The 23,847-nt window shown below is 39.2% G+C and overlaps 1 protein-coding gene across 6 annotated transcripts in view; it reads left to right on the top strand.

The window, feature by feature from the left end:
* LOC150076131 (irregular chiasm C-roughest protein-like) overlaps window positions 1-23,847 on the top strand; it is a 565,240-nt gene that overhangs the window by 185,800 nt on the left and 355,593 nt on the right. The window lies entirely within an intron of this gene.

The following is a 23,847-nucleotide window of genomic DNA, read 5'->3' as shown; positions in this document are numbered from 1 at the left end:
TCTATTAACATTATATTTATGCTGAACGTTAAATATTAAGTTTCATCCGAAAGAGCGCATTGAAGACTCAACGGAGGAAAGAAAACGATCGATATCCATTAGACTTACTTGGGAAAGCGATGAAAGATGTAAAGTTATTGTTAAGAAAACAATTTTTCACCTTAATATGGCAGTGTCATCGGACTCCTATATAGCCGCACCTGAAAAACACATTAACACCGAACGATGGGTAACCTGATATTCGGTCGAAGTAAGGGAAGAGCGTGGAGGGGGGTTAGAAATGGAAGGAAGGAAAGATGCCATAGGGGATAAAAGGGAGAAAATTAACGGAATGCAAAATCCCTATGCAAAAATATATTCCGCGATTTTTAAGCAAGTTTCTGGGTACTCGTTGGGATGATAACACACGTGACACGTAAACAAAACTGTTACTAGGAGACGGGGTGAATTTTAATGTCAATTTAAACAAAGGGGAAAAAAAGTGTATGAAGAGAAAATGCATTCAAATAGATGCTTTAACTTTGCATCATAAAAGGAAAACGGTGTTTTCTAGAAAAGTTTCTCGGTCTTTATAAAACATCCCAGAGATGCAAAGTAATCACGAAGAACTTAAACGCAAACTTTGAATAAAAAGAAACATAAGCGCTATAATTTTTTTTCTAAACGTTTATATATTCACCGAGCTTAAAATGCTTAATCTGATATGTATGTCGTTTTACAAGTGGTTATTTTATTTGGTAATTTTTTTCCCCTGCAGACGGCGCTGTATGCAAATAAATTTGTATATTTCCACAAAAAACAAGACCTGTTAACATCACCGAAATAAATATGTAAATATATTAAGTATTATTTTTTTTTCTCTAATATGTTAGCTCTGTAGAATCTCTAATTCTAAATTTTGACCCATAGATGGCGCTTTCTATGGGGGGAAATAAAATTATTTGAGACTCAGCGAGTGTTGATTCCATCTCCTTTAAATATTGTATCTCTGTTTTCTGTTAAGGTCTAATTCCAAATTTTGCCACAAGAGGCGCTTCTCTATAATTCAGTTTATTTTTTTTACATTTTCGGATCCTAATTAGCTTTTGCAGGCTTCTCCTGATAGGTGTAAAACACACGCGGCAGCAAAGAAAATCCGAAGTTGTTGAACAGCCCCATCACACAAGTCATTCATCGTAATATAAATAATTATTTCGCTTTTCACGGCGCCTATTTTCAGTTGTCTGCTAGAAGGAGTAGGATATTCCTAACGAATGCTTTAATGAGATCTCTTGGGACCTCTGCTGACAACGTTACAACGTACAGATACGCTGTTTACCTTCCGCTTCGGAGTCTTTATAATATCCAACGGCTTCATTATATCGTGTTCACCGTGAGCTATGAACTTAAAAAAATTAAAAAAAAAAGCGAACATTCAATTACCCTATAGAGAAAAACGTACAGAAATCAAAACAGGGAAATGGATGGCAGTTAGATTCTCATGAAAAGTTACGGCGCAAATCAAAAGGTTTTTTGTTATTTGCTTTTCTACCAGCTTCCTTGGTATTCTAAATATATTATGAAAATATCTGTATGTTAATACAAGGACTAATCAAGAAGTATCGAAGATGGACGCTCATCTCTAATAAATCGTCTACTGTCAACTCCTTTGCCTCATCTAGGAGTCTCCTTCAAAAGCGATTAACTTCCCAACCCTGTAATCACAAAACCTTAGTCTTTTTGGATTCACTCTTGATATATTTTTTTTTTTATAAGCCTACATATTTTCATTTCTTCCAAGTGACAGTTAAAGAATTTGTTTCTTCTGGTTCCTAATTGGTAGGTAACCCAAAATCCACAACAGATCTCACAAGAGATATATAATTAAATACACGAAACAAAATTATACATAGGTAGGTAAGACATCGAAAAAAGGTTTCTCTCATCATGAGAAATGAAGCTCCAAAATCTCTTTTAGTGTACTGAAAAACGTTTCAGATTTGCCCTCGTGGGCGACACAGTTGGTAGGCCCGCCGTCCTCCCCACACCGGGTGGAAAAGACCTAAGTTCATGCGAAGATAGATGGTTTTTTTCTCCCGGAAACTCGGGTTTTTCGTCCAGCAAAAACAGAAAATCGACTTCGAAACATACGAAAATTACAGACAAATCAACATGGGCTTAGTTGCCGATGCTTTTAAAACTCAACAACAACAACAACGTTTCGAATCCTAGCTGTTCAGATGCTGAAAACTGTAATAATGAAGCGAAATATGTTTGATATCAGAACAGGGTAAAGAAATATTCTATTAATATTACCTATACTACTGATCAGTACACTAAATGATCTGTCTCTTCATCAGCCCACTGTTCATCACCATTATTTCTATATCTGTCCACCATCTATTGTCTTCGACGGATCTGATAGTTTCCCATAAATTTTCTTTCCCATAGAGATTGCGAATTCGTTTAAGGGAAAGAGAAAGGGGCGATATGAAATTATCCATTTAGCGCTAAGACAACAGAAAATTCCAGAAGTGTAATTAAAGCTAAGGTCTTCGACTACCAGTTTGTCCTTGATCCAACAACAGTTGTTATTTAAAAAAAAAAAAAGTCATTACAGCCACAGAATCATTAGCCAGTTCATCTTTTTTTTTTTTTTATTTTTTTTCTGAGAAATGAAGCAGTGATGGATTCCCTTAATCTTCCCTACCTTAGGGCATTTCTACTTCTTGCACGAATGCCCTGAACTGTAGCCGTAGGCAACGGTAATGGTGTCACCGACTTTTATTTCAAGCGACAAGGGTGGACACACCGAGTTAAAATACGGTTCTAACCATTGCACGAGCATCGGTGGAACTGCCCTTGAAACTTTAATAGCTGATCTACCGGCGATGGGGGGGGGGGGATATCTTATCCCAAGGTGGCGATAAAAATCTGGACTCTAATTCTCACACGACATCACGTGCCGTTGGTGAAATGCGAGAACCGACTTTTATGTCGCTTCCAGCTGAAAACATCGGTCGCAGAAGCGATTGTTTTTATACTCACTCGGACCTCCGATAATCGGACACATCCCTGTTTTAGCACGTTCTGTAGACATAAAAATAACAAATAAATAAATAAAATATATAGAGAAACGTGTCTCTGGTGCGCGACACTACGCCCTCTCTCGTCAAAGTTGGAGGTTTTTATTCAATTGAGAATTTTAAACTAAAACCATTTTCTTTAATGAAGATTTTTTTTTTTTTTTTTTTTTGATTAATGAAGTAACGGTGAAGCAAAATAACATTTATCGTTTTAAGTATAGGTACATCTGACTTTATATTGAAGCGAATGAATATCGTGGTAAGTTTTATTGGCGCATGCGTGGTAAAGCACGCACTCTACAAGACGCTAATATATTCCTATCTGTTTAGACATTAATGAACAAATGTCTCGCGCAACTGATCGCGCAACATTTGCTTGTCTACACGATCTGAACGACATAGCTGCATTCCATTGGCACGGTACTCACTGCGGAAACGTGATGGATGCAAGAGCTCGCGCTTTAATTCGACCCCCCCCGTCCTCCCTTCCTCTCTCTCTCTACAGATTCGTATTACGTTGCTCCTTTTTGTTTCGAGGATTCTACAGGCATCACATGATCGATCCGAAACTGGTGGGAGGGAGATTAGGGGGGGAGGGGAAAGAAGAGATCGGCGGAAGGGAGAAAAGTAGCTATTTCGAAAGTCGCAATATATCAGCGGACCAACTTAATGAAAACTAACATAATCCGGGCATCTGCCTGCCTTTATTCAAGACACAGCAGCGTGCAACTCGTATTAACTGTCAAAATTACATTCACAGCTCCCCCAAGTGGCGAGAAGAGTAAATCCTCCAGTGAATAAGAATAACGTGATTAAAAAGAACCGAAGGAGAGGAGGAGGGCAGGATGCCGATGTGGGGCAAGGGGTGGGGGGAGGGCTGAGGATGGGGAGGAGAATGCGACGAACCACACACACTGGGCCAGGGATTTTCAAAGACAGTGAAGGAATTCACGCATTCCGGGTTTGTCTCTGCCAGCTATTGACGACTTGATGCTATCAAAGCTTGGGACTAGACAAGACCGAAACGGCAGGGCTTTGGATCCGAAAGAGGAGGACACCAGCGGAGTTTGGGGGGGAGGGGGGAGGAAGGATACTTCGAGAGGGAGGAAAGAAGTCATAAAGCCGATCGACCACGACCTCCCTTCACTCGCCTGCTTCCCGATGTCTAACGAAACGGCATCGTGGGTGCCACTATATCATGCAAAGCCTCCGGGTTTCCGGTGACGATACGCCGTCTGATTTGGCGTGACATTCGGTACTGGCCGAGGTCTTTCATTTCTTTGCCACGCGCCTTGAAAGACACGCGACACGTGTGCCAGTATTCGATATTCCGCCCGTCGCCGCCAATTCATCACCGGAGCCCCGGGGCGTTACCATTGCATGACTTCGAGGGCGTTGGCCAGTCACCGACTTGTTTGGAACTGAAAGGACCCGCAGCTGATTTTTTTTTTTTATATATTTTTGCCGTAAACTGGTTTACCGGAGTCTCGCGTGGTCTTTTAGTGCCAGAGATGACCCTTAGGGCGGGTGAGTATCTTGAGAATTCGGTAAAGAGAGAAAGAAAGCTTAACGATGACACTTAAGAATACAAAGGCCGTTAGGAACACCGACAGCCCATAAACTTGCAGTTTTCCGCCATAACAGATCCCATTCTACGAACGTCTTGCATGATTTAATGTAAATCGTTCGAGCGAGGAACGTTTTAAACGGGAACACTGGAATTCGTGTCAATCGCTAATGTCTCAAAGTCACACGACTTTATTCTCTAAACACTTTAGGCTAATGTCACCTCCCCCATTCATCAGAGACACCTGGTGGATATTTATTGATACTAATTCTATTCGCGAGATCAAGGTTAGATTAAGAACGATAAACCCTATTTACTCGCCAATCCTTAGTTGCGAGATGAACTTACGATGATAGCCTAAGACCGACTAACTCAGAACTGAACTGGCAAAGTTCGGAAATATTTCAGGAGGAAGACAAGAGACATCTGCTTTTATTCATTCTCGGCCATCATTCACTTTGCAGTCTAGAGATTAAAGAAATGGGAAAAAACCCTCTTACGAAAACTCTGGCTTTAAAAGTGAAAAAAAAAAAAGCAGTCTATGAGTGCAGGATGAAGACACGAAGCGGCTCCTACACTCTCCCATTTGTTTTGGACGAAAAGATCGCACTCCTACGATATCATACATTACAATTACTTCATCTCTTCCATTTCAAAATACTTCTGTCTCGAGAAAAATAAAGCTTTCCTTTGACAAGTGATTCGTTTATCGCATTTCGCCTTCGATATGGACACCGATAGTGTTTTAGAGTTGGTGCGTCTTCGAACCTCTTCATCGGCTTCTCCCCCAATCCCTTCCCCCGACTCCTCACCTCCCACCATCCCGCGATATGGATTTGAGCTTTGTTACCTTTTACACCGACTTCCCATCCATCATCTTCGACTCAGTTATAAAGACATTTATTTTTCTTGTAGACAGCCTATCGCGCGCGCACCTTCCGTGCACCCGTGCTAAATCAGCAGACGTCTCAGAACTGCAGGAGAGGTTTAACATTACATCCCGCTTCATTGACTCCCTCCACCATTTGTGGTGACATCGGAGCGTGCCGCACATTTATAAGACATAACCCCTTTCCTCCTCCTCCTCCTTCCCACCCTCCCCCGACCCAAACTTTCATTTCCTCCCCTTCTCCCACACAGATATTGATTTCGACGTTATGATTCGTATGCACGAGCAGAATTTTGAACAGTGGAATTAAAGTCACGCAGCATGAGATGTGCTAGGCTTAGCAGTTGCCGATATGCCTGAAAGTCCTTTTCTCTCGTGCTCATGCGCCCGAGAAAGTTGTAGGTTTAACGAATGCCTTCGTTCTCGCCTACTTATTTACACAACTGGCTATTACTGTAAGTAGAATAGGAAAGCGAACGATACTTTTTTACCTCTGTATAAGTAAATATACTGTATTCTACACTGCCTGGCCAATTTATTAGGACCATCGAGGTTTTGGTTATACGCTAAGATTCATACATATAAATGTAAAACGAGGAGGTCACTTGGAATTGGATTATGGAAATAGTTCGATTATGCTCTCCACCACGAGAAGAGGAGACTTTCACCTCTTCACCAACATACAGCAGCAAGAGGACTGTAAGAAAGCCATGTGGTCCGAAAGATGATTTCGAGCATCTGCCCTGGCTAACTAAATCCTAGAATCTCAATCGCACTGAGCTTCTGTGGAATGAACAGGAAATGAGTGTTCATCAGCACAATCCCCCTACTGTACCACTCCAGGAATTGAGGACAGTTTCATCTCATAGATGGTCCAATACTCCTCGTGTCACTTCTCAACACCTTGTTGACTCTATGCCATATCGTGTTGGAATAGTGATTCAGGTCGAGGGCTGCCCAACAATCTAGTATCTCGTGGTCCTAATAAAGTGGCCAGGCAGTGTATATCAATCGTCTTATATCCTCAACGATAACCAGAAAATCCTTAAAAAGCATTTCATCTAGTTTCTATTGATTCTCAGTATTCAGTGCACATAATGGGTAAATAAATAAATAAATAACTGACTCTGAATTTCTCATAGTTTAAGCAGCTTTAATGAAATATTCGAAATATTGCGGTCCGAGGGGAAAACCCTGAGGGACACCAAAAAAGACAGAAAAACAAATGGGAGAACTGTTGCCTACCACACAGCAAAATGGCAGAAACAATATTAGAGTTGACCACTATGAAAGTGGGGAATAACTATGAAGTTTCTAAATTCAGATTTTTAGGTGCACTCTATCGATATAAATTGCATTAAATCAGAAATTATGGTAGTAGTTAAGATGTTCCCCAAATGAAGCATCGCTTAATAACGAAAACTTATAATAAGAGATCGCACTAAACGGGAATTCCCGTGACAACTTGAAATATTTAATCGTAGGACTACTCACTTGAAACTGTAGCTACACGCTAATCAACAAATATTTAAAAATTGATACATGCACGTTGAAGGATGTTTCCTACATATTACCTAAACTGTCACGTGTTGTGGTACTTACTCAAATTTACCGATCTCCAGTTACCCTAAAAATATAAGATAATTATGTCCAAAACCTGATTAAGTTCGACCGTTGTTGACTCTGAGTCGGTCACTTTTAATTATAACGTGGCGAAAAGATGGAAATTTGAGACGTGGAAAGTTAAACCCTGAAGCTCATTAAAAGGGATTTTTTATTTTTGCTATTTTCAGTTGTTTGTAAATAACCATCGGAAATATTATTCATAATTCCGCCGAACTTATTGAACTTTCTCCAAAGACCCAAAATGTGGTAATTTGACACTTGGGAATACAAACGGTAACCCGAGTTGGAATCCCGTCAACGGCATGAGGAATTTTTATGGGCCTTTTTCACAAGATGGCTCAGTTAGTCGGTCTTAGTGAGGGCAGTATGGTTTTTGATCCTGGAAACTCCGTTTTTCATCCAGCAAACAGCAAGTCAGATGGAACATCATCCCATCATTCTGATGGAATGATGCTCCATCTGATGGATCTGTTTTTTCGTCAGAAATTACCCCACCAATAACGTAGTGTGAGTGGGCGCGTTTTCGTAATTTAAGCACAGTTATCCGGTCACAGTTCGCACCTTATTAGCGACATCTTTTCTTCAAATTCTTCAGAATTTGAAGGAAAAATGTCTAATCAGCAGTTCGTCCTTGGGAAAAGAATTCTGAATGGGCAATAGCTTTTAAATCAAAGAAAACGATGGTCTTCATGAGCATCCTTGCTTCTGTCGGTGGCAGAAAACTCAAAGAAAACGATGAGGGCGCAATTGTCATCCCAATTATGTTTCGTTAAACGACAAACGCATTAATTTTAAATTTTCACTTAATTGAAGAAAACAATAGGTGAAATCCTGAGTTTTCTAATGATTGCAATGACCTTAAATAATCTCAAGGTCATTAAATCGACCCCGATGACCTTAAATAATCTCAAGGTCATTAAATTGACCCCGATGACCTTGAGACTCTCAAGATCATTAAACTGAGATGTTGTATCGATGTACAGACAGAAGGTTCATAGCGTCAAATGTTCAACTGGATGACTCCGGTTCTCTTAGCTCGAGATTACTTTTTCCGTGCAATGACCGGGATGTTCAAATGAATGACTCCGAGCCTCTTAACTCAGTGACGTGTTTACAATGACTTTGAGATGCTTAACGACACATCTTTACGATTTTCTTGTCATTTAAATAAACGTGAAAAATGACAGAGTAAAAAAAAAAAAAAAGAAAGAAAAGAAAAATAAACTTTACGCATCCCAAAGGCCTGATCTTGTGTGTGTGTGTGCGTGTGTTGTGATATTTCACTTTACATCCAGAAAGGCAGGTCCGTGTCGACGGGAAATGTTACATCACCGTTTAGTGTTTACTAAGCTTCTTCAGTGACGGTTAATCGCAGTTCCACTTGAGTGACGTCGACCTGGAGGGAGCAAGACGTCATTAGCTATAAGATTAATGGCAGCGGTGGTGGAATGAAAGAAAGAAGAATGTAGCGGAGCGAAAGAGAGAGAGAGAGAGAGAGCACATCAAAATCTTAAAACGACTTTATTTTTCGGCGCCGCTGCTTTTCTTCGAAACACGTAGTTACATTTGTATACATGGGTGAGTGCTCGCGCGACTAAACACGACCATTTCGTACACGGCGTGAAGACACTGGAAATTACCTATTCTGGATTATCGGGCACTTTAAGAGATGGCAAACAGCTGCCTCTCTTTGACTCGGTATCACGTGGTTCCCTTATGTGTTTGAATAAGCAGTCAGTGCGTGGCAGAAAAAAAAAAAAAAAAAAAAAGAAAGGTAAAAACATCGCCATGTGATCTACAACTTAGAAAAATACCAAAACCTACTTGGCCTGAATTAAAAATCCTATATAGACACTCATTATTATGATTATCGTGCATCATATAACCATGGAAACAGTAATGTCATCGCTTAAGTTTGCAATGTAGAAAGAAAGAAAACACCCAACGAATCCGTATTCCTCTTCCAGACGACCTGTTGGTACGTGAGTCTGATCTGGCCCTGTCATTTTGTCAAATCAGCTGCTATGAGCATTTATTGGGGGCAGAAAAAGGAGACAAGAGCAAGTTTCTCGATGTGTCAAACCACAATATTAAAAAATAATATTGTTAAATTCCGGGGAAGGGGGAGGAACTTCCCCCTGAGGAAGTCCCTTCGTGTAATACCAAATAATGCTGATTTTTTTTTGAATTTTTATAAAAATTGTGCCTGTGAATTCGCTATAAAATAAATAAATGAAAAGGATTAATATTTATCTTCTATATTTCGTAACTCCACTTAACTTTATAACGTCTGGGAAATTATTTCTCTTTAGAGGAATAATTTAAAAAAAAAAATAATAAAAATATATATATAATTTTTTAATGCGACCCGCGAATACTTTTTCCTCTGAATTGGCCCTCGTTTCAAAAATATTACTCACCGCTGTTTTCTAAGAAATCATTTCCGTATCGTAAGTCGTTCGCACGCAGTTGTGTTAGAGTGCGTTTGGTTTTCGAGTAGCTGTCATTGTGTTAAATGATGGAACAAAGAGTGAACATTAAATTTTGTTTCAAGTTAGGGTAGGTTAAACAAGCTCTGATTGTCATCGTATGTGAGTAGAACTTTTTTTTTTTTAGTACGAGGGGGAGTCAAAACCTTCGTAACCTGACCTAGATAAAATATCAGTAGGATGATGCCGTTTTTAATATAAGTTGTCTACATATTTTCAATAACTAATATATGAGATTTCATTCCCGTAAGTGATCGTAAACCAGAGGTGGAGTCCGAAATCTGGGGAAGGACGCTATGGTTGACAAAGTGGAGTATCGAGCAGTGATCAAGTTCCTGCATTTGCAGGGCAAGAAAGCTCAAATTGACGAAGAAATGAAAGCTGTGTATGGGCAGAATTTTCCACCCTATGATACTGTAAAAAAGTCGAAACGGGAGTTCCAGTGCGGTCATACAAGTGTCTTTGACAAGTCAAGAGAAGGAAGGCCATCAACATCCACAGATAGTGAGACGGTTGCAAAGGTTGAGCAGCTGGTGCTGAATGACAGACGTGTGACAATTCATTTCATCGCAAATACAGTGGGAATTAGTTTATGGGTCTGCCCACAACATTTTACACGACCATCTGCACATGTCTAAGGTCTTCACTCTCCTGGAATGCCACTTCCAGATCACAGGGAACATATTATGCTTTCTCTCCTCTCTTCTGAATAACAGAGTTATAAAGCTTCATACAGGAGTTCGCACCCTTACTAGATCCGTCACCGCAGGAGTCCCACAAGGAGGGGTCCTTTCCGGCCTTCTGTTCTCATCTATTATCTTCCCACTGGTTGCACATTCTCGATGTCTACTGAGCTATGCAGATGATATCAAGATACTCACTCCCATCATCCCTGGTCAAGACCTTGATCTGGTAAAAACGGAAATTAACAACACTCTCACTGCAGTCACAGCTTACCTCTGCCAGTTTGGGCTCAAGATCAATCCTGCTAAGTCCGAATTTATGGTGTATTCATTGAAGCAAACTCCTTCTTCTCTCCAGCCTTCGGTCGGTAACACCCTCATCCCAATTATGTCCAGCCATCGTGATCTGGGCGTTGTATTCGACTCCAAACTTCGATTCAACGCCCACATAGACATGCTCCTCACACGTGCTTCAAGACTCCGGTGGATAGCAAAACAGCATCTCCTTCATATCAGAGATAAAAAGACAACCGTGAGGTACATAAGAACAATTATCTTTCCACCTTTACTCTATGCTGCTGAAATTTGGGCGTCAGCGGCACCGTCAATAAAGAAACCACTCTTTGCCACAGAATTCTGACTCCTAAAGTGGGCCAACAGGAAGCACAACCTTACAGCTCTGATTCATACCACGCAGCTTGTCAACTCTCTCGGGATTCCACGGCTTCCCACCTTAGTCGACGACCAACGCCTCCTAGCAACAATCAAGATGATAACAGGCATAATTGCAACACCTTCATTCTGGGATACTTGTGGCTGGAGGATCCCCTCCCCCCCTGCTGCCCTTAGGGCCAATCCCGAGCTCTACTCGCATTCAGCACGACTCCATCTCTCGGACAGGTTCCTCCCTCAGCAGATGTTCAAGCAAACTCAGGCACTTGACGCCGACCTGAACAAATTCGCTGCTGACCGGACTTACCGGAAAAAAATTATGACTAGCAGGACTAATCCGCAATGACTGATGTGTACCTTGCATCTGTTCCTGTCTGATTGAGCTGGTGCTCTTATCACGATGTTAAGTCAGCTCAATCAAACTTAACTCTCGTAAGGAGTTCTCTCCTTTGTATCAAAATATGTTTTCATTTGTAAAATTACCTTTTTGTAAATAATTGTTCGATTTTCCCGGAAGTTTTGAGAGGCTGTAAAAATGTAAACCCCTGGCTTTTTGGCCGTGAAGGGCATTAAAGATTCTCTCTCTCTCTCTCTCTCTCTCTCTCTCTCTCCTCTCTCTCTCTCTCCTCTCTCCCCGCACGATGGGTTCCAAGATTGCTGACGCCTTTGCAGAAGCAATGTCGAATGCAATGTTCTCGCCAACTGTTGGATTTGTGTAATGCGGATGTTGAGAACTGTTTTGATCGGTTGGTAACAAATGATGAATGCTGGGTGTACCAGTATGATCTGGAGACTGACATGCCAAAGCAGTGGCTTTGAATCATCTCAAGAAGTCATCAGTGAAGTGGAATCGTGGTTTCAGGCAAAAAGTGCAGACTTCTATGATCAAAGCATTGAACTACTGATCCAAATATGGGAGAAATGTGTTATTATACACGGAGAGTACATAGAAAAGGATTAAAGTTCCTGTGAAGTTCACCTTTCTAGGGCTATTATTTCTAGGTAAGGGTACCAACTTTTTTGATACCCCCCTCCCCCCTCATATGAGTTGAACCGTCCACTTCAGAGCTGTATATGACAAATCCTTACTCAGGTATAAAACAAATTATTTATCGACTTTATCTCGAGCGTACGTGGGAATACATGAGTCAGTGAGACCTCTCCATCTGCCACATCATAATCGTGTGGTCTTCTGGGAATCCAGCTTGGCGCCAAGTACATTCAGGTGTCGCTTTTAGGAGAAAGATTCGTCAGTCTTGTATAACACCTAGATGACGTCAACAACGCATGTTGTTACTATTATTGTAGATAAATATATAAAGAGAAAGAGAGACTGAGAGAAACAGAACAGAACAAAGACGAAATAGAGAGAGGAAAAAAAAAGAATGAAGCCATGAACTTCACTACTGCAATATGCTCTGCTGAACAAATTGACGACATTATTTGGTGGGTGGGTGAGTACGTGGGGGATAGGGACAACTTTCAGTCACTTGCTTTCCACGGCTCATCATCGGCCTGTCACAAAATTGTTCTTTTTCCCAACTCAAACCTCCAAACGACCCGAAAGTTATCCTCCATCTAACGATAAGTGCATTTAAATGCTGTAATCCCACATAGACATGGTTGGATTGCCATACTTGTCACCAGTAAGGTAGCGATTATATTATTTTCGTTCGTTTTTCTTCTGTGTGTGGGATAAAAGTAATCTCCACCCAAAAATCTTTTCCATTTACCGAAATACTGCAGAGAGTGGATGAAGAATCGCCTTCTCGCGTGAGATGAACCTTTTAAATTACAAACAGCCGCCAGATCTTCTGCCATGTTCTTTGAAAATCTAACCTCTCCATCTTTCTTTTATTCCCCTTTTTTTTCCTACATCTTCTGATCGTTTTCTTTCTGTTTCCTCCCTCCCCCTTTCCTCCCTCCCCCTTTCCTCACTCTCCCTTCTCCATCATCCCGACAAGTGTTTCAGTACTTTCGAAACGGAAAACAAAAGAGATTTTCATTTATCTTACATTTTCAACTGAACTATTTTCCCGGCAAAAGCACTCAATTGTTACTTTATACACCTGCGCGCTCACCACGTGCTGAATCTGGCGCGAGTTACTGTTAAGTAGCAAACTCGATGTTCGTTTCATAAAGTCCGAGCTCTCAGAAGCAGCAGACGATATAAAACATCGTCTGATCTTTTCTCCTTCATAACGGCGAAGAGGGGAATTTATACAATTATCGACGTTGTTTATGTAATTAATTACGCGCGCGCCCGGCTAGGTGAAAATTAAAGTGCCTCTACCTTGAAGTACCTTCTTTGTACTTTTGGAATACTAATAATTATCTGTTTTCATTTTTGCACGCACTTTTAGATAACGTAATAATGGAGATCGCTCTGAAGAAGTGCAACTGACAATTCCGTAATTAAACGTAGTCTGTGAAAAATCTTTTTCCGCGGATTTGCTGCGCGTGCTTTAACGTAAAGAGGAAATTATAGTTAAAATGTTTTAAAACGTTAAAAAGTGTACCGAATATTCCCAGGTGGTAAAACTTGAAGCTTCTGTTTCCGATGTTTTTGTGAATTCGCGTTCAACGTAAATGGGTAGGATTAATTAACGAAGTAAAGCCTTGCTGGTGCATTTAACCGCGTATAGGTGATTATTGGACCATAAAAGATCTCATTTTGTTTAAATAAGCTCCTATAACCGAGTTTCCATGGCAATTTTCAAAGTAATGGACAACATTAATTACTTCGAAATCAGCGCCATTTTGGATTTCAGCTTCAGAGATCATAAAGTTGGGTATGGAAAGAGACCGAAAATTTTAATAGGGCGGAGTAAAACAGCCTTAAAGGTAGGGGTAGACTAGTTTTATAGGGAGGGATAAGGTGATTCTATAAGGGGGGAAACAACTTTGAACAGCTAGAACTGAAGTTATGAACGATGTAAGGTTCTATGCTCAGGCCCGCTACTTACTCTACCGAATGAACGTTAGTGACTGAGTTAGCGTCATTTAGGAAGTGACGTCATTTGCGTCATTTCTGTATCGCATTTTCGTTACCAATCGATTTTACTCCAGTCCCAAATATTTAGTATGAACGATGTAACGTTTTATGCTCACGCCCGCTACTTACTCTACCGAATCACCGTAATTTAGGATGTGACGTCATTTCCGTCTCGCGTTTTCGTTACTAATTGGTTTTATTTCAGTCCGAAAAATTTAGTAGGTGACGCCAAAGATGTTTTCACGTCAAAAACTCACCAAAGTAATTGGGCAGAGTTTAAAAGACATTATAAAATCCCATTGGTATAGAAAAATAGGAAAAGCTACAACATACTAAAGACCCACAGGTTTTCACACTGTGGGTCTAACAATTAGAAAGCTGTTTGAATAAGGGTTTTTGAGATATATTAACAATATTTTAATATTGTTAAGAAATATTTCAGAGGAGTAGGTTTCAAAGTGTACTGCAGAATCTTTGGTTCCGCAAAGGGGTTTCAAAAGGTTCGCCAAATGTCTGGTTAATTTTCTATCTTAGATTTTTTTTTTTTTATTTAATTAACTATTACTTTTTTTAAAAGATATTGGGATTCCGCGGAAGATTTATATTTGCAAAAACGTTCTACGGCTGAAAAGTCTGAGAAAAAGTATCGCAGTCTAGACATAAGAAATCCAGCGTGTCAAAATCACATGTGGAAACAATGTTGTTCATGCAGAATGCATCCCACTAGATCAAATAGGTAGTCAAGCTTATTATGTAGAAATTCTGTGGTTCGAGAAGAGTGAACTGTAGTCTAGTGATTGACTTCTTCACCATGACAATGCGCAGGTTCATAATGTGCTTTTTGAGGCAGTTTTTGATCAGAATCGTTATTACTCACCTTATTGGTCATACGTGGCTCCGAATGCTGTTTTCAGAAAAAAACTTGCCCTCAAAGCACGAATATTTGTCACCACTGAGAAGATTCAATAGAACATCGTAGAAAACTATTAAAAAAATAATAATAATAAAGAAAAGCAACGAAGGGTAAGACCACTAATTCTGCGCGCGCATATGCACAATCATACGGACCACATGACCACCCGATTTCGATATATGTTACAGCGTTTAATTGGCTGTTTTAACCTTACTTTCGTCAGTCTTTTTATTTGAGCGTTATCGCTGTCTAGGGAATCGGTCGAGGGGTGTGCCTTTGTGGAGCTAATAAAGATGGGGATGACGTTGTGCTAGTAATTAGTGCAGTCTCGGGAGCTCAGATGAGACCATAATTACAGTGGGATCAGACGGGATTACTTAGTGGCACTTGCAGTCATGAGATGGGAGTCTAAACAGCGCTATTAATTATTCGGCGCAGGTATGGGACTTAAACTGGGGCAACGAAACTCTCGCGAACAGAAATCGCACGAGCGACAATCTCAAAGACCGTCTTAAAGTCTCGCTCGGGGAAACTCGGTTGTCAGGAGAGCGACACCTGTGAGTGGGAACTGAGAAACCCTCTCAGATTCTCGGATCCACCTTTTCCGTAATCTCCAGTGCAGAAGGTATCCGATTATTACTGTGGCAGCTCCCTCTCTCTCTCTGCGGACTACCTAAAATTTGCAGAAGAGGTGTGCGGACCACCTCTATGGCTTCCCTAATCTGTCTACTCCGAGATACGGCCTGACATTTCCCCGGATTTCATGCACATTGATCCAGATTTCAATAGAGCTACATGCTCCGTGATTGATGACCTTTTAATGTCTGTACTTTGCTCTTTCTCACGCAGGGCACGCTATCTAATTCCTTATTTTTCCTCGCCGCCAAACAGGGTTGCTCTGTGTGTCGTGTGGAATCATGACTACAAGGGGAAGAACATCCAAAACTGGTTTTTCCGTAGTTTCTTCCCCTTCCCCTTTCTTTTCTTTTCAGCCATCAGCTGGGCTGTGGCTACTGACGTATTGAAGAAGAATGACCTTTTTCCCTGACGTTGCTCTTCTCTCTCTTATATTCGTAAAACTGAAGCTTTAACAAATTAATGAAAATCAATACCAGAGTATATTTATAAATAATATAAACTGAAATACTATACATGCATATTTATAGATTAAAATTATGAGTTTTAGAAAAATAAAATACAAAATACGCGCATAAAATTTATTTTCAGTCAAAATATTAACTTCAAAAAGTAATGCTTTATTTTGCGATACCTTCACTAATACGTATTTCAAATCTGAAAAATGATTGATAGCCCCTGAAAACTGATAATTACTTTAAATTTTCTTTTAATTCGTCACGAAAAATGACAGAGGAACATAGTAATACAAACGAGAAAAAAAAACTGTAATTGGATTTTTGATAAGCTAAAATTTCAGAGTTTCTTTGACATAGTGCAATACCGAGGCAACTCGCCATGAGAACAGAGCTTTCTTTTTGTAATTTCAGAAAAAAATAAGTATTCCTTTTCTAACTATACACGCTTTACAAAATTTGATTTTTAAGTAGTGCAGAACCATGGCAACCCAACGAAATGATCACAGCTTATTCTCAGAGAACGATAAATTTATATACAAAGAGATACTAATTATGCATATAGATAGACAAATTCATTAATGACACGTACTTTGTGTGGCCGATATTCGAGCTCGTGACTGCTAAATACGGTGCTGTTTCTTGTATTCTCTCTCTCTATCTGGTGAATCCCTCTGACTATGTGGTCGTCCGGAGTATATATATATACTGTACATATATTTAAAGAATAAGTACATTGGTTTTAAAGCGATATAAGTAATGATTTGCATATTCTTTTGTGAAGTCCACCGTCACAACGAGTTGCCTCGGTGTTGCACTGCTTCAAATAAACTGAATGAGAATCTTAACGAAACGTGATATTTAATAGAAGCTAATATTGTTCACTGTTTTTAAACAGTTTAATCCATCTATATAAATTTTATTCCAACATTAGGGGTAGGCAAGATGTTTATCACGATCCCCCGATGAACCCTAAAATACGTCTTCGGTTTTAAGGAAAGTACAAGCACTTTTCTTGAAAATCTCTGCTATTCTTTCTATTCACTTCACATTTTTTATCCTTCTCTTCTCATTTTGTTATGCTTTCTTTTAAATGCACTTTGTTCATATCTCTCTCTCTCTCTCTCTCTCTCTCTCTCTCTCTCTCTCTCTCTACTTTCGATTTCGATTCTGGATCCATCCTCTGGTATTTCGCTGCCACTAACTTCAGTACTTGGAATTATTTAAAGCGGTATTTCGCATTTCTCATTTCTGCCTATTCATCTTCCACTGTTTCTGATTCATCGTTCTCCAAAACCACCTGTTCTTTTCTTCACCTGGCCTTTTCCCATTCTTCGACCTCCCTAATTAATTTCGTTTCATTCTTCTTTACTTCATTATAGTTTTCTTTCCCATCGTTTAAGCGAAGCCTCTTAAACATGCTATTCTTTATAATTTCTCCCGTGCTCCTTCCATTCTATGTTCCTACTTTAATTCGGCGCAACCCCTTTTCCCATGAACCACCGCGTTTTTGTTTCATCAGCGATTTTTTTTTTCCCTCGTATGTATGTGTGTTCAAGTTTTCTCTGCAGTATTTTATATTAGTTTGCAAATGTGCCTTAAGTTCCCTCCCCAAGATAAGGAAAGATGTTAAGAACTCCTCGATAAGAACACCAGTAGTTTACAGAAACGATGAAGGGGAGGGGGGTAGAAACTTAAATTTCTTTCTTTAACGAATTAAATGTGTCTCATCCAGGAAACAAGAGTAAAAAAGCAGACTGCGCATGCCCCTATTTAGAAAATCAGCTTATCCTTCGAGCATTTAAGGATGCTGACGTCCCCTTCGGAAAATAGGCTTAACACACCGACTTAACCATTGTGTTCTGTATTGATCGTGATAATAATAAAGACATGCCAGAGTTATTTAGAAAAGCGAGTATGCAATTATAGCAGGGAGGTTGATGACGTAACTTGATGAGGTAATAGAAATTCCTTTGTACGAACCCCAATGTTTCTTTCCTTGCACGTGTCATTTGGGATTTTATTTCCGAGTATCTGGCGTGTTTATTTAAGAGTAAAACTTGCTCGTGTTTGTTTACCATTTCTATGAATATACACAGTTTTGCATAAAATAATTAATTAACTGACTTAATCAATATTAGTTCTGTATCACTGAGTTCTTATAGTCTTTTCAATTTCTCCAGTATTACAGAAAGAGCTATTGTGCTTTCTCTAGCTAGGACACAAAAGGCGGATAACATAGATCTCCCACGATGTGGTAAACCAAAGACAATTACGCATGACATTAAAACTCGTAATCCGACTCAGAAATTTTCGAGCGAACTGCAGGTATCAAGAATCTCTGCAACCCCTCCCTCTTTCTTCCCTCTCAGAGTTTAGCAATCGATAGATTCAAAGAAAGGATGCAATTACATGCAGAATGGTATAACGGTAACCCAACTGCCATTATCTCTGGTTGTCGCGGATCGACAATTTCATTTGAGGTTCAAATATAAATTTTCAAGAAAATCAATCCGCTAAGAATCTAGTTGTTACATGCGGACGGACGGTCGTGGTGAGACAATATGCGCATTATACAAATTTGCTAACGCCAAACAAAAACGTGTCCAAATAGGACACGTTTATTATGGTGTTGTTGTAAAATTAAATATATTGCGGCTAATAAGGCCATAATTTTGGATACTGCAGCAAGCCTTCTTTGCATCATGTGATTAAATACTATTTGGTTATTTGATGTAATCAATTGAGTTTTTGTTTATACATCAAAAAGAAAATGCCTTGTGACTGACCCAATAAAGGAGGATATTGGAATGAAATTTAACAAATTTTACATTTCCAATTTGGACCAAGCGATCATCACGACAACGTAGGGGACACGTATACGGGGTTATGCGTTTATCATGCAACCCATTGGTCAACGGTGTACACTGAAGTAACTATGACAACAGAATACACGATGTTGTTATTTGGTTTTTAGGAGCATTAGCAACTAAGGCCATATTGCTCTGTGGATATGCGGTGGTCATTCCCTGACCTTTCCGCATCCTCCGTATTTGGTGGTCACGGGCTCGAACCCCGGTCTAATCAAGAAGCGTGTGCTACGCACTGCTGCTCCTTCCCACCTGGCTACGGAGGCGCCAATACACGATGTCATTAGATATTGAGTGAAATTGAGACAGATGGCAGTTTCATTGTGACAGCAATTTTCCAGGGAAGAGTGCGTTTATTATAGAACATTACCTTGCATCCAAATCATTTTTACAATGCAAAGAGACTTTCAGAAATAACTATGCAAACAGGACTACACCTGCTCCATCGATGAACATATTCTCCATAGAGTTAAAAAAAAAATAAATAAAAAATAAACACAAAAAGAAGTTAATACATGCCTGCATGAGAAAGACGGACCTTTGCAGCACATTTTGAGCCAATTTTAATTAAATTTCCTATTCGTTTTCAATTAAATTTTATTGTATTGCAAACTGGGTTAAATTTTAATTGGATAACCCTGTATAAAGGAAGTTTTGTCATCTCCATGCCGCTGTTGTAACATCCAAATAAACGAGGGCTTTAAAGATTGTTTATAACTTAGACGATTCCCATTGACAATGTATCTTTGCCTCCACGGAACTGTCCCTAGAAAAGAAAATCTTTAAGCCTCTCCCAAGAATAAGAAGGGCATCTTGTAGTCGCCCATCAGTCTGAGTTCATTCAAGTACAAACTTTTCTCTCGAATGTGTATGTATGACCCGTCATTGCGACTTATCATTTACTCCCTTAAGAACACCCCTCGCGTCTGTTCTCCCCCTAATTATACGCTTGGATTACTTGACTTAAGGGAGCGCGGAAACTGGACCACACGCCTGTAGATCGTATTCTCGTTCTGCTGTCATGGCAACCTGTATGTAACCAAGAACGGTTGGCTGCCCTGTCCGTCAAACCGTCAATCCCCGCGGAGGAAGCAAATCTTTTTTAATGGCTAACGACAAGAAAATCATCCTCATCTCGTTGCTATGCTGTCCGTGATGTATGGCAACAAAACGCCGAGACAAACATATGTCACTTCTTCCAACTCACCCCTACCGCCCTTATTTGGTATCTGCGTCACGTTGCCGTGTTTATGGAGGAGTGGTCCTGCAGGACGACTTGTTTCCTCGCAAATGTTGAACTGATTGCACGCGCTGTTACGTTTTCTTAGGTGCGTAAAATATCCCCCTTCTCTGGCCTGTTTCTGAAAGATTGTCTCTTCTTCTTTGGCACTAAACTCGAAAATGTCGCTCGTTCGGATGCTGCCATCCGTTTTCGTGACCGGAATCCCGTTTGCGAAGAAGAAGAAAAGCGATTTAGCTTTCCCAAGGACAAGACAAGATTGTTTTGAATCGCCTTTCGCCATATGGTAACACAACAACAATCACATTCCTCACCTCGTAAACTCTGGTTCGCAGTTACACGAATATTTTTCTGTACTTAGCAAGGCTATACTCTCTAACCGGGTTCGTTGACGTCATTCTGTGATTTGTGTACTGTTCACGTGATCAATTTATCCCAATCCACTAATATTTGTAAAATAAAAAACAACTCTCGTATTTGTTGTGAATTTTATATAAAAAAATTAAAATATTGAAACAGTTTCTTAAACTTAATTAATTTTTGGATTTTTTTTTTCGTTTTTATCATTGTAAATTAGAAATTTATCTACATACCTTTTTTTTATATCTAATTTTAAAATAGGCTGGCGGCAAAGCAGCTTTCTATCGATAGATGACGTCATGTGCTCATCATGTGAGCACGTTTGAATTTATTCAGCTTCTTAGCCTATTTGGGGCCCACACGAGTCCCAAATATGTAACTTGGTGTTGAGTTTATTCAGTGGCATTCACAGCCAGGGGCGGATCCAGACACATCTTAGTTAGGGCCTTGGTCCCACAAGTTCAGGGGCCCCAAATACCTAACTTGTAATTTTTTGTGTTAGGCTATTATTATTAATTTATAAAAAGTTTTTTTTTTATAGTGTTTACAGACAAGGGGCAGCATATTCTTCCAGCTAGTAATAGGCGTAATCGAGAGGTCATAATCGATTATTTCGATTATAGCAAATCATTCGATTATTTCAATTACATGTATATTCATACCATTCCATTATTTCGGTTATACTCATATCAATCAAATGATTCGTTCGATTATGGTAACTATTCATTTATATTATTCAATCATTTCATTCAATTATATCATTCGATCATTTCATTCAATTATATCATTCGATAATCAATAGAATGATATAATCGAATGATTAGTAGTTAGTAACTACTAATCATTCAATTATTTCGATTATTGAAATCTCTCGATTCCTAATCATTCCATTATGTCCGTCAGCACATATCCTTCAAAAAGGACACCTAAACATAAAAATATGGTGTTGTTGTAAAATTCAAATTATATAAATAAATAAAATTTTAATTTATTGCCAAAAAAATCGTATTTTTCTTCTGTTTTGACGTAAAAAACGTTTTTACTGGAGTTATTCCAAAAATTTTGTAACGAAAAACCGTCATGCGAAAAGCGTTACGGAAGTGACGTCATCTTCAGCTTCCACCAGAAGCGAATTATTGTAACTTGTATTATTGGAATCATACTTGTATGATGGCAGCAATAATTTATCTTCTACTGGACCGAATTTAATGAAATTTTGCACGAAGCTTCATCTCACCTCTATACTAGAGGAAAACTTTCAAACCTCTGAAAATTGCAGTAGTTTTTCCAGGATAGTGGAAAATATGAACACGTGATCAAGGAAATTTTCTAACGTAATAAACGGGATAATGTGGACGTATAGCATATTGTTGGAAAGCTAAAGAAATTAGAAACAGAAATATTAAGGTTTTAAGATATTTCGGAAACTGGGAAATGCGTTAATTCGAAAACGCATCTGGCTTCAATCATCTGGTGTTTTCAGATTGAATGTAATTTTTTTCTTTACAATTAAATTCTGAGGCTGGAAAACAGTTGTGCACATTTATGAAAACATTCTTTAACTTGGACATGTCGTCAGATCTTTCGATAACGTAATGGAACAACTATAGATGGTATATTTAGTCAAATAAAATCTCTTCAATATAAAAATGATATATCCTACTTTAGTCATGACAGACCAATACTTTCAGTAACCGATATGTAATTATTATTAATAAAATAAAAACATTGTTATATTATTATCCATGAATTTTATTCATATCTGAAAATTAAAACGTTTTTAACGCCTGCCGATGACTCTTAAAGGTAAAACACGTTAAATATGCTAGCGGCAGGACACATCATGTACCTGCTACAGAATTTTTAAATGAATTGAAATTCAAAATTTTCATATTCATATTGCTTCTTACAGAGTGACGGACTTACAGACTCCAAGCTCGTTGTTATAGAATTTTGTACTACTTTCATTTAGAAGTTTATTAATAGGATTCATTGACCACCACGTACATCTAACTTATATTAAAAAAATAATAATAAAATAAAAATAAAAAAGTACTTTTTCAAAAGTGTACCGGAAAGTATGCAATTTACTGCTCCGCCAATATCGATTAACCCCCGCTCGTTTTAGAAGAATTAAAGGGACAGCTAGTGCCGCCCATAATAATAAAAACAACAAACGACTGTCCGGTAGCAAAGTATTTATCTGGCGAGAAGCAAAGATTTCGGCTGGATGGCGTGGGAGCTTTAGAGATGAGGGTTGTAAAACGTAAGAGGGCAGTGTGCCACCGGCGGATGAATGTCGTCTGTTAGGGCACTTACTTAGAACTGTCATAGCTCACTTCACACGGACAAAGCAATAATAATAGTAATACGCTTAATGTAATGGATACTATCGGTTGTCATGGTAACCGGTTCAGGTTTTTTTTTTTTTTTTTTTTATTTATTTATCAGTGAGTGCTTTAGAAAACAATTATGGCCTCTGAATAGAATAGTGTTGTCTTACAAGACGCGACACGTGTGTGTGTGCGCGCGCGCCAAGACGGAAACTCGGTGAGGGAAGAGGAGAGCTGGGATCCCGTGATGTGATTAATGGGATCATGACAGGCCTTTAAACATGCGCCGGTATTAGTGGCAAAAATGGTAGTACAATCATTACGCAAGGAGAAAATTAAATCAGCATTTTTTAGTGGATTTTTTCGGACAAAACTCTCACTTCTGTGCACAGATAATGAAAACACTGAGGAAGGCCCGCTTTTTGTTTCTGGGAATTAAAATGGCTGACATGTGTGATCCATCGTCCCTTTAAACAAATTATCTGCACGAGGCACTTTTAATTTTCCGCTATGATGTATTTGACACACCAGTGAGGAACTGGAATCAATGATTCGCTTTTTTCTCTCCTTTACGATTTATTATTTCTTTTTTCGCATTTCTTATTTCACATTTAGTTTTAAACGTAAGTTCACTTCTCGAAATTTCCATCTGCCCTCATCTTTCTTTCTTTCTGTATTTTTTCTTGTAATTTGTCTCACCAGGTGTAACCACATCTTAATGTGTTCATTTTTACGTTGCCTCTCTCTCTCTCTCTCTCTCTCTCTCTCTCTCATTCTTTGTTTCTTCTTTCTTCTTCCGCTCTCTCATTTTCTCTCATTTCTCTCTTAGTCCCATCTTTCCTTCTCTTATTTCCCTAGGTCTCCCGAGTCTTTTCCACCCTTTGTTTCTTATTCTTTCTTCCGTCTCTCTGATTCTGTCTTCTGTCATTCACTCTTCCTTCCTCTCTCTCTCTCTCTCTAATTATTTCTTCTCTTTTCTCTCACCTTTTGTTTTCCTCTTCTCCATCTTAGAAAGAGAGGGAGGAGAAATCAGAGAAACAGCGACAGAGAGAGG

The sequence above is a fragment of the Mastigoproctus giganteus genome, chromosome 13 (genome assembly GCF_048544385.1).
Source record: "Mastigoproctus giganteus isolate SK-2022 chromosome 13, ASM4854438v1, whole genome shotgun sequence".
Taxonomy (NCBI): domain Eukaryota; kingdom Metazoa; phylum Arthropoda; class Arachnida; order Uropygi; family Thelyphonidae; genus Mastigoproctus; species Mastigoproctus giganteus.
Note: the sequence above shows the minus strand (reverse complement) of the source record. Positions and strands in the feature narration are given on the sequence as shown.